This window comes from Acomys russatus, chromosome X, assembly GCF_903995435.1.
Source record: "Acomys russatus chromosome X, mAcoRus1.1, whole genome shotgun sequence".
Classification (NCBI taxonomy): Eukaryota; Metazoa; Chordata; class Mammalia; order Rodentia; family Muridae; genus Acomys; species Acomys russatus.
In genome coordinates, this window is record NC_067169.1 from 61,953,855 (window position 1) to 61,966,534 (window position 12,680).

The following is a 12,680-nucleotide window of genomic DNA, read 5'->3' on the forward strand; positions in this document are numbered from 1 at the left end:
AAGAGGTAATTTTATAAAGAAGCAATGTAAGTACCAAGTGGTAGGATGCCAAAGTAGAAACAGCAGACAAAAGGGTGTGGTAAACAGCTGTAGGAAGGAGCACTCATAACTTGTAAGCAAATATAAAACATCTGATTATCCCTCACAGTATAAAAAAGACACTGTCAGAACCAGAATTTTAGTGAATTAACTGAAGTCTATTTTAATACAAAGGCACTCAAATTTCCTCTTACACCGATGCCACATGAAATCATCATCATTATTCTGTCATAATGCAATTCACCAAGGAGAAGGAATAACCTGTTTTCTCACTTGGCACTTATTAAGACCTATTTCCTTCTACTCCATTCCTTTATTCTATTAACCGTACAGATATTGATTGAATTTCTGTGTTTGTGTGGTGTGTGTGTGTGTGTGTGTGTGTGTGTGCGTGTGTGTGTGTATGTATGTGTGTGTGTGACAGAGAGAGAGAGAGAGAGAGAGAGAGAGAGAGTGACAGACAGACAGACAGACAGACAGACAGACAGACAGACAGAGACATATATATAGAGAGAGTTGTTATGTTTTCCAGACTAGTCTCAAACTCAAAAACTTGAAACATCTTCTTCCTTCAGACTTGGGAAGCTGAGATGACTATAGGTCCATGCCTTCTTCCCTGGGTCCAGTTTAAATTGAATTTGTTTATGCTCAAACTTTATTTTCCTTGTGCCTCTAAAGTAACTCAACTATGAACACTATTCCAGATAGCTGCTTAAGTTAATCCTGGATTTGATTAAAATTTTGTTCTAGTTTTCAGTGACCTTTCCAAATATTCTTTGAATATCTTTTATTGCAATTTTTGAAGAATACATTACTAATATACTTCAGCCACACAATGAATTATATTGGCTTCCATGCTCCAGCCTTAAAATCTTGACATCATTTATGTCGTTATTAAGAAAAATGCCCTGCTAAGTTTAAAACAGTATAATTAAAATTGCTGTAGAAAAAATATTATTCTTGGCTGGTACTAATATATGAAGTAAAAGAAGAAGTCGTAAAATAAATAAGATACAATTTTAAAAACATAATCACATCATTTCTCCATTATCTTGCCTCCCTTTTTACACATCCCATGTCCTATTACTTTCTCCCGAATTCACATTTCTGTCATTTTAAACTATTGTTGTTATACACACAAACAAATAAGCAAATAAATACAACCTTATGAGTCTGTATAATATTGCCTTCTTGTATATTTCTAGGCTGAAGACCACTTGGTATTTGACACAACTCTTATCTGTCTAGCCAACAACATAATCAGAAATGTTTTCAAATACAAAGGATAATGTATCAGATGAGGATTATTGTTCCTTTAGTTCATTCAAATCCATTAATACAAAACTTCATTCATGTTAGCTTAAAAATATTTGAAGTGTACATATTCCTATGTGTAGTGGTAAAGTAATTTAATGTCACATTTTTGTGTTATCTTTATAATACATATTGATAATAAGTGAAAAACAAAAACCTGAATGCTTCTTCCTTGGTTTTTATCCATGTTTGGTTGTGATAAAAGTTTTGAGTTTTGTTATTTTATGTCACATTTTACATGGATTATATTATTTTACTTTATTAAAAATATTCTGATAGAAATAGAATTACATCCTTTTCTGAGTCATCTATTCCATACAAGCCTTTTCAGATAGCCACCATCACACCCTTTGATATGCAAATTGACAGTCTCAATTTTGTTTATTATATTTGTTACATACATTTATATGTAGGTGTACACACACACACACACACACACACACACACACACACACACACACACTTAATTTGTGTTGGTATAGTTTCAAGGCTGACTACTCTGATCTGGACAACTAATAAGAAGGTTTATTCCTAGTAAAGGCTGAATGTTTCTTTCCCCCAGTACTCAATATGTACCTGTAGTCATTTGTCTAGGAACAAGATCCCACAAGATATCCCTCTTTTACATTAACGTGCCCATTGATATTGCTATCATCCCACTTTTCTTATGTAGACATTTCCAGGAAAGACTGTTTCACAGAAGACTTTCTGGTATTCTGACTCATAAAATCGTTCTTCCTCCCCGCTTCCAGAATTTTCCCTGAGCCAGAGGTGCAGAAGCTGTGATTAGGATGTAGTGACTGAGGCTGAGCTCCACATTATCCATTGATTTCTGCATTGTGTCCAGTTGTGATTTTTTGTGATGAGCTCCATTTGCTGTTAAGAGATATCTCATCATAATAATTTAACAGCATACCTGAGAGCTCTATAAAAAGAAGAAATCACAGCCAAACAGAGTATACAGCAAGAAGTAAATTTAGGGCTGAAATCAATTAGATAGCAACAAAAAACAAGAACAAAATTAAAAAAAAAACCAAAGAAAGAAACTAAATCAATAAGATAGACAAGCCTGGCCCCTGCACCCTCCATCAACTGGACCTCACATCTACATAAATTTCCAGAAGCCAGCAGCCCCCAGCCAATATCAGTTAATACCAGAGATAGCCATATGGCTAAAGGCCAGTGTAAGAGCACAGATAACAAGAGTGTGGATAATGTGGCAACACCAGAACCCAGTTTCATTTTACAGCAAGCCCAGGATATCTTAACACAGCTGAAGAACAGAAAAATGACTTTAAATACTGTGTCATGAAGATGATAGAGGCCTTTAAAGAAGAAATGAATATATCCCTTAAAGAAATACAGGAAATTGCAATTAAACAGATAAAGGCCTTTAAAGAGGAAATGAATAAAACCCTTAAAGAAATACAAGAAAACACAATTAAATAGGTGAAGGAAATGAATAAAACTGTCTAAGACTTGAAAATGTTAAAAGAATCCTGGAGATGGAAAACCTAGGGAAGAGGTAACAGAGGCAAGCATTTCCAACAGAATCCAAGAGATAGAAGAGAGAATCTCAGGTATAGAAGATAAGATAGAAGAAATTGATACATTATTCAAAGAAAATGATAAAGCTATAAAAACATTTCTGACACAAAACATCCAGGAAATCTGAGATACTATGAAAATACCCAATTTACAAATCATGAGAATAGAGTAGGGTGAACAGTCCCAGTTCCAAGGACCAGAAAATATTTTCAACAAAATCATAGAATAAAATTTCCCCAACCTAAAAAAAAGAAATGCCTATAAACATACAAGAAGCCTACAGAACACCAATTAAACTGGACCAAAAAATAAAATCCTCCCGCTACATAATAATCAAAACACTAAGTCTACAGAACAAAGAAAGAACATTAAAAGCAATACAGAAAGGTCTATTAACATATAAAGGCAGACCTATCAGAATTACAACTGACTTCCATCAGAGAAACCATAGGGTCTGTCCAGATATCTTGAAAACCTTAAGAAATCACAGATGTCAGCCCAGACTACTATACCCAGCAAAACTCTCAATCACCATAGATGGAGAAAATAAGAAATTCCAAAACGAACCAAATTAAACAATATATATCCACAAATCTAGCCCTAAAGAAAATAATAGAAAGAAAACTACATCCCAGCAAGGGTAACTACATACAAGAAAATACAATAAATAATTCCACAGAAGAAAAAAAAAAAGAAGGGAAACACACACAAACACATATACACTACAACCACCACCAATAGGAATTAACAACCTTTGGTCATAAATATCTCTCAACATTAATGGTCTCAATTCAGCAATAAAAATACAGAGGCTAAAAGAAAGTTTGCAAAAACAGGATCCACCATTCTGATGCATACAAAAAACACACCTCAACAACAAAGATAAGCATTACCTCAGAGTAAAGGTATGGAAAAAAGTTTTCCAGGCAAACAGACACAAGAAGCAAGCTGGAGTAGCCATTCTAGCATTTAATAAAATAGACTTTCAACAGAAACTAATTAAAAGAGATGAGGAATGACACCTCATACTCATCATAGGAAAAATAATTCACCAAGATGATGTCTCAATTCTGAAGATCTATGCCCTAAATGTAAGTGCATCCTCATTCATAAAATAAGCATCACTAAAGCTTAAATTACACATCGAACCCTACACATTAGTACTGACAGACTTCAAGCCAGTACTGTCACCAATGAAAAGGTCATCAAGACAGAAACTAAACAGAGAAATAATCAACAGACATTGTGAATCAAATGTACCTAACAGAATTCTACAGAACATTCCACCCAAACACAAAAGAATATACCTTTTTCTCAGCATCTCATGGAAACTTCTCTAATATGGACCACATACTTGGTTACAAAGTAAGCATTAACAAATACAAGAAGATTGAAATAACACCTTGTATTCTAACAGACAATGATGGGTTAAAGCTGGACTTTAACAACAGAATGCCTGCAAACTCATGGAAACTGAATAACTCTCAACTCAATGACCACTGGGTCATGGAGGAAAAAAAGAAATTAAAGACTTTCTAGAATTCAATGAAAATGAATGCACTACATACCCAAACTTATGGGACACAATGAAAGCAGTGCTAAGAGGAAAGTTGATAGCACAAACTGCCTTCATAAAGAAATTGGAGAGATCTCATACTAGAAATTTAAAAACATACCTGAAAGATCGAGAATAAAAGGAAGTAAACACACCCAAGAAGAAAAGACAATAGGAAATAATCAAACTCAGGGCTGAAATCAATAAAGTAGTAACAAAGAGGACAATGCAAAGAATCAACAAAACCAAGATCTGGTTCTTTGAGAAAATCAACAAGACAGACAAATCATTATCCAAATGAATTAATAGGCAAAGGAAGAGTATCCAAATAACAAATTCAGGAAGAATCATTAGGTCTTACTTCAAAAGCCTGTATTCTACAAAATTGGAAAATCTAAATGAAATGGATGATATTTTTAATAGATACCACTTACCAATGTTAAAGCAAGATGAGGTAAACAATTGAAATATACCTACAACCCCCAAGGAAATAGAAGTAGTCATCAGAAGTCTCCCAAAAACAACAACAACAGTAACAAGCCACAGGGCCAGGACATTTCAGTGCAGAATTCTACTAGACTTTGAAAGAAAAGCTAATACCAACACTCCTCAAACTATTGCACAAATTAGAAATAGAAAGAACATTGCCAAACTAATTCTATGAAGTCATAGTCACTCTGATACCTAAATTGCACAAAGATCCAACAATGAAAGAGAATTTAAGACCAATTTCACTTATGAACATTGAAAAACAACACCAAACAAAACAAACAAACAAAAAAACTTCAATAAAATACTTGCAAAACAAATCCAGGAACACATCAAAAATATCATCTAACATGATGAAGTAAGCTTCATCTCAGGGATGAAAGGATGGTTTTATATATGAAAACCCATCAATGTAATCCATCATATAAACAAACTGAAAGAAAAAACCCACATGATCATCTCATTAGATGTTTAAAATGCTTTTGAAAAAATCCGACACTCATTCATGTGTAAAGTCTTGGAGAGATCATGGATACAAGGTACAGACCTAAACACAATAAAGACAATATACAGCAAGCCAATAACCAATATCAAGTTAAATGGAACAAAACTTAAATTCCACTACAATCAGGGACAAAACACAGCTTCCCACTCTCTGCATATGTTTTCAATATAGTGCTTGAAGCCCAAACCAGAGCAATAAGACAATTAAGGAGGTGAAGGGAATGCAAATAGAAAAGGAAGAAGTCAAAGTATCCCTATTCACAGATGATATGGTATTATACATAACTGGCCCCCAAAATTCTACTAGGGAACTCCTATAGCTAATACACACCTTCAGTAAAGTGGCTGGATATAAAATTAACTCAAAAAAATTAGTAGCCCTCATGTATACAAAGGACAAATGGACTGAGAAATAAATTAGGGAAACAACACCCGTCAATATAGCCATAAATAATATAACGTATCTTTTTTATTTTATTAACTTATTCCTATTACATCTCAATAATTATCCCATCCCTTGTATCCTCCCATTCCTCCCTCCCTCCTATTTTCCCCTTACTCCCCTCCCCTATGACTGTGACTGAGGGGGACCTCCTTCCCCTGTACATGCTCATAGGATATCAAGTCTCTTCTTGGTCGCCTGCTATCCTTCCTCTGAGTGCCACCAGGCTTCCCCATCCAGGGGACGTGGTCAAATATGGGACACCAGAGTTCGTGTGAAAGTCAGACCCCACTCTCCACTCAACTGTGAAGAATGTCCTGTCCATTGGGTAGATCTGGGTAGGGGTTGTCCTTGGCTAGTGTCCCAGTATAAAGTATCTTGGTGTAACTCTAACCAAGCAAGTGAAAAACCTGTATGACAAGAACTCCAAGTCTCAACTTGGGGGCATCAGAGTTCATGCCCCCAATTTCATCACTTCCCCTTGGTGGGGAGGCCAATGGCACACAGAGAAAGGGGATGCAGCTATCAGGATGAGACCTGATAGGCAGTGGTCATATGGTGGGGGAGAATGTCCCCTTCAGTCAGAGGTCTAGGGGAGGGGAATAGGGCAGAAGAGGGAGGAAGGGTGGGAAGGGGAAGATAGAAATGAGGGGAAAACAATCAGGATGTAATTTGAATAAATTATAATAAATTTTTAAAGAAAAAAGAACTTCAAGTCTCTGAAGAAAGAAATTAAAGAAGATATCAGAAGATGGAACGATCTCCCATACTCATGGATCAATAGGACCAACATAGTAAAAATGGCCACCTTACCAAAAACAATCTACATATCCAATGCAATCCCCATCAAAATACCAACAGAATTCTTTGCAGACCTTGAAAGAACAATCTTCAACTACATGTGGAAAATCAAACAAACAAAACACCCAAAATAACTAAAACAATGCTGTACAATAAAAGAACTTCTGAAGGTATCTCCATCCCTGATTTCAAGCTGTACCATAGAGCAACAATAATAAAAAAATGCATGGTACTGGCATAGAAATAGACTGGTGGATCAATGGAACTGAACTGAAGACCCAGAAATAAACCCACACATCTACTGACACTTTTTTGACAAAAACAAAACAAAACAATGCAATACAAACAAAACAAAACAAAAAACAGTACAATGAAAATGATAGCATCTTTAACAAATGGTGTGGGTCTAACTGGATGTCTACATGTAGAAAAATGCAAATTGATTCATATTTATCACCCTGAAAAAATTTAAATACAACTGGATCAAAGACCTCAACATAAAACCAAATACACTAAATCTATTAGAAGAGAAAATGGGAATCAGCCTTGATCTCATTGGCACAAGAAATAACTTCCTTAACAGAACAGCAACAGCTCAGGCTCTCAGATCAACACTTAATAAATGGGACCTCATGAAACTGAAAATCTTCTGTAAAGCAAAAGACACTGTCAACAGAACAAAATGGCAAACTACAGACCAGGAAAAAAATCTTCATCAATCCTACATCTGACACAGGGGTAATTTTCAGAATATATAAAGAACTTAGAAATTAAACACCAATAAACAAAATAGTCCAATTAAAAAAAGGGTACAGGGATAAACAAAGAATTCTCAGCAGAGGAATCTCCAATAGCGAAGAATCACTTAAAGAAATGCTCAAAATCATCAGTCATCAGGGAAATGAAAATCAAGAGGATTCTTAAATTCCATATTACACCTGTCAAAATGACTAAGATCAAAAACTCAAGTGACAGCACATATTGGCAAGTTGTGGAGAAAGAAGCACACTCTTCAATTGCTGGTGGGTGTGCAAACTTGTCCAACCACTTTGAAAATCATCTGGAGGCTTCTTAGAAAATTGGGAATAGCTTTGCCTCAAAACCTAGCTATATCACTCCAAGATATGTACCCAAAAGATGATGCACCATACAATAAGGACATTTGCTCAACTATATTCATAGCAGCTATTTTTAAATAATAGTCAGACACTGGAAACAACCCAGATGTCCCTCAACTGAAGAATCGATAAAGGAATTGTGGTACATTAGCACAATGGAATACTACTCAGCTACTAAGAACAAGAAAATCATGAAATTTGAAGACAAATGGATGGTACTAGAAAATATCATCCTGAGTGAGGTAACTCAGACCAGGAAAGACACACATGGTATGTACTCACTTATAAGCAGGTATTACCCATATAGTACAGGATAACTACACTACCATTCACAGAACCATGGACACTAAGTAAGAAGCAGCACTCAAGGAGGATTCTTGAATTTCACTGATAAGGGGGAAATAGAACAGACAGAGGAAGTGCTTGAAGTGAGGGAACAGGATAGGAGTGGGAGTGCTGACAGAAATGAGGGAGGGGGCCAGATGTGGGGAGAGGTTGGTGGGAGGACAAGAGGGCTTGCAGAGAGAAAAGAAACTGTTGGTGGGTGCATCTCTGAGACAAGTTGGAAACCTATGACAGGGTAGGCTCCTAGGCAGATATGAAAGTGACTCTAGCTAAGACCTCTAGTAGAGGGTGACACGGAAACTGAAGAGTCCACCATTTAACCAGAAGGAACTTTCTAGGGGAGGGTGGGGAACAACAACCTACCCATAAAAACTTCAACCCAAAATTTACCCTGCCTACTTAATGTACAGGGATAAAGATAGAGCAGAGAATGATGGAAGGTCCAACCAATCCTTGCACATACCATGAGAGAGAACCAATCCCTGACACTATTAATGACATTCTGTATGTTTGCAGACAAGAGCCTAGCATAGCTGTTCTCTGAGAGGCTCCACCCATCAGTGGATGAAAACAGACACTGAACCTCACAGCCAAACACTTGGTGGAGTGCAAGGAGCCTTTTGGAAGAGTGGAAGAAAGGATAGAAGGAAGGGGACAAGAACTCCATAAGAAAACTAACAAATCCAACTAGCCAGGACCCAGGCGATCTTGCAGATATTGCAGCACCAACCAAGGAATATTAGACTGGACTTAGCCCCCCTATGCATATATATTCAATAGGCAGCATGGTCTTTCATGTAAGTCACTTAGTAAGGGGAGCTGGGGCTGTCTCTGACAAGGATTCTGTTGCATGCTTTTCAATCACTTCACCCTAGAAACTCTGCCTTGCCAGGTCACCATGGAAGAATATGTGTTCTGTCCTGAGATGACTTGATGTGCTTGGAGGGGTTAGTGAGGTAGCTCCCCTTTTCTGGGGGGTTAGGGAAGGGGAATAGAGGGAAGAGGGAGAAAGGGTGGGACCAGAAGTTGAGGAGAGGAGGCCGTGAGTGGGATGTAAAGTGAATAAATAAATAAATGGAAATAGCTTTCATGATCAAGGATTGGCAGTATTAATATAGTAAAAATGACCATCTTACCAAAAGCAATCTACAGATTCAATGAAATCCTCATCAAAATTACAGTACAATTGTACACAAATCTTAAAAGGATAAACCTAATATAGTAGAACATTCCTAAAATGTATATATATATATATGTGTGTGTGTGTGTGTGTGTGTGTGTGTGTGTGTGTGTGTGTGTGTGTGTGTGTGTGATCCTAATGAATTATCCAAGTAATAGAGGAGACAGGGCTCCAAGGGACCATGTCTTGTCACCAAATAAAGTTCCAGTACCAGAACTGGGTTACTTCTAATTGAGGGCCAAAGGGGCCCAATGGGAATCTTCAAACAACTCAGGCTGTAGACAAGCCTATAAGTTTTTCTATACAAACTGACAGCAAGATCCCATTGCTGAAGACCACACCTATACAACATATTGAACAAGGAGAAGTTAAGTTGGTGCCTAAACAGAGTCTTCATTCCTACATTTTAGAGTATTTGGTACAGGAAATACTCTGCTGCCAGAAGAGAAATGTAAGGACAAAACCAGCTATAAACTCCTTGACTCATAATGGTATCCTGCCTGTAGTATATGCTAGGCAATAGTGGCACAAGGTTTATGGGAGTAACAAGTAATATCTGATTTGACCTAAGGCCCACTACATTAGATAAAGCCCATACTTGACAGTGGTTGGGTAACCAAGACCCAGAAACTAGGTAGCCCAGGGACCTATGGTAAAACCAAATACTAGGCATCTAAAAAAATGGAATGATAAAATGACTTCTAATGACATTCTGATATACTCATAGGCCAGTTCTTTGCTCAGCCATCATCAGAGAATCTTCTTCCTGCAGCAGATGGGAACAAATACAAAGACCCACAACTAGACATGTTCAGGGAGTAAGAGACCTTGGAACACTCAGCCCTATGTGGGAAGTCTCCATCAAATATTTCATGTTATGGCAGAGGAAACCCTGCTGACGAGGAAATAGTGACAGTGCCAGAGGGGATGGAGGACACCAAGAAAACAAAGCCTTCTAAATAAGCATGTTCAAAGCTTATATGAACTCACTGGTTGAGGCAGCAAGTATAGGGCTTGCAAAGGTGTTCACCAGGTCTTCTGCATATATATAATGACCTTAAGTTTAATGTTTTTATGGGATTCCTGGGTGTGTAAACAAGAGAGTCTCTTATTCTTCTGTCTCTTGGCCTCTTTTCCTTATTTTATCTTGTCCAAATCTGATGTGTTAGTTTTTGTTTTATCTTATTGCATTTGTATTATAGCTTATTTTGTTGCTTAGATGCCTGTTTGTTTTCTAATGAGAGACAGAAAAGGAGTGGATCCAGATGGGAGGGAGGTGGTGAGAAGGTGTGAGGAATAGAATGAAGGGAAACTGTAATCAGGATATATTATGCTTTTAAAACTCTATTTTAAATAAAAAGAAAAAAGAATTAATATTACTCTGATAAATAATTAAGCTTTCTTATACAGATATTAAAATCATTACAAAAGCTTTGTAGAATAATAATAATAAAGCATAAATATTCCCTAGTACAAACACTTAATAAACAACAGATATGGTGTGTTCAAGCTTAATCTCAGGGAAAATACATACACAAAAACAAAATGTTGGGGGAAAATCATAGGAGGAGGTTGGAATAAAAAAAAATCGTAGTAGAAACACCTGAGGGACAGGGGCTACTGAAAAGAAACCATACAGGAATTCCCAAAGGCACATCTGTAAGTACTAAATCACATTTGACCAAGGACTGGGAGATACCCTCCACTGTGGGAAGCAGTGGAGAAACCAAGAATGTCAAACCAGTTCCATGGGTGGAAAAATATTATCCAAAGTGTGTAGATGAAGTTTCTGTCTATGAAGAAGCAATTGCAGTACCAAAAAGTCTTTAGAAGGCACTGATCTTCCTAATCGTTTGTTCTCTGGGCCCCCCAGAACTGAAAACATCCTCAATTTTGGCAGCAGCTAGAGAAGTCTTTGAGTCCAAATTCTTTCAATTAAGAGTTCTTAAGTTCCCCTTTCTTCACATTCTTGCCAGCATGTGCTGTCTCTTTAAGATTGCAATTATTGATGAAACAGATTCAATGACCTGAGCTGCTCAGGCAGCTTTAAGACATACCAGGGGAAAACAGCCCAGAACAACCAGATTCTGCCTCATCTGTAACTATTTTAGTCCAATAATTGAACCCCTCCCTTCTAGATGTTCAAAATTCTGCTTCAAGTCCCTGTTAGATAAAATTCAGTACAAGTAATTACTAGTTTCTTTTTATTAAATGCACATGGGGGAGAAGGAAAGGGGTTGGGGTACCAGAGAGAGGTGGGGGGAGAGAGGGAGAGAGAGAGAGAGAGAGAGAGAGAGAGAGAGAGAGAGAGAGAGAGAGAGAGAGAGAGAGAGAGAGAGAGAGAGAGAGAGAGAGAGAGAGAGAGAGAGAGAGAGAGAGACAGAGACAGAGACAGAGACAGAGACAGAGACAGAGACAGAGACAGACAGAGACAGAGAGACAGAGACAGAGACAAAGGAGGGGAGGGGAAGAGAGAGAGAGAGAAAGGTGTAAGAAAGCTGTGATTATTGATAATTGCTGGGAAGAAAAGTGTCAAAACTGTCAATGAAGGAATAGCTTATCTTGTTAAAATACCAGAAGGAGATTTTTATGGAAAGCCATCACATATCTTAAAAGTGGTACTTGACTAACACATGGGAAGAAAGTAAAGGAAGATATGATCACAGATATTGCTTGGATAATACCAGGCTTAATCACGAGGGAATAGTAACGGCATGTCACAGTGGGCCTTTTGACAAACTGGAAACTGTGGTAAAGCCCTAATAGATTGAGGGCACACAGCTACTTAGCTTGTCAACAAGCTTCATTATGTGGTTATAGAAAATGAAAAACTTTTTGACAAACAGATGAATACCTGCAGTTGTCTAGGCTTTGTGCAACTGTGATGCAGCAGCTAACTCAGAATTTTTGAAGACACTGAATATCTTTTGTATAAATGAACAAACCAACTTTTTAAGATAACTTAAATAAATTATAGAACTACCTGAAATTCATAGTAAAGAGAAAATATAATTATCAATAAATAAATTTTAAAATCCTAAGAAAATACATACTGTGAGTCTGGAGAAATGGCTCAGTGGTTAAGAGTACTGGCTCCTCTTCCAGAGGAGCCAAGTTCAATTCCCAGCAACCACATTCCAGCTCATAAATATCTGTAACTCCAGGTCCAGGAGATCTGACACAATCACACAGATTTACATGTAGGCAAAATACCAATGTACATGAAAATAATTTAAAATAAAATAAAAAAGAAAATGCAGGATGTGAGGAAATAATACATTTTTAAAATTGAAAGTTCCCGTGAACTTAACCTATTAGGACTCTTACTCAATGATTTGATATGTT

At 37.1% G+C, this 12,680-nt stretch overlaps 1 pseudogene; it reads left to right on the top strand.

Moving 5' to 3' along the window:
* Positions 1-8,940: 8,940 nt before the first annotated feature.
* Positions 8,941-12,246, top strand: LOC127185312 (replication factor C subunit 4-like; annotated as a pseudogene).
* The last annotated feature ends 434 nt before the right edge of the window (positions 12,247-12,680 follow it).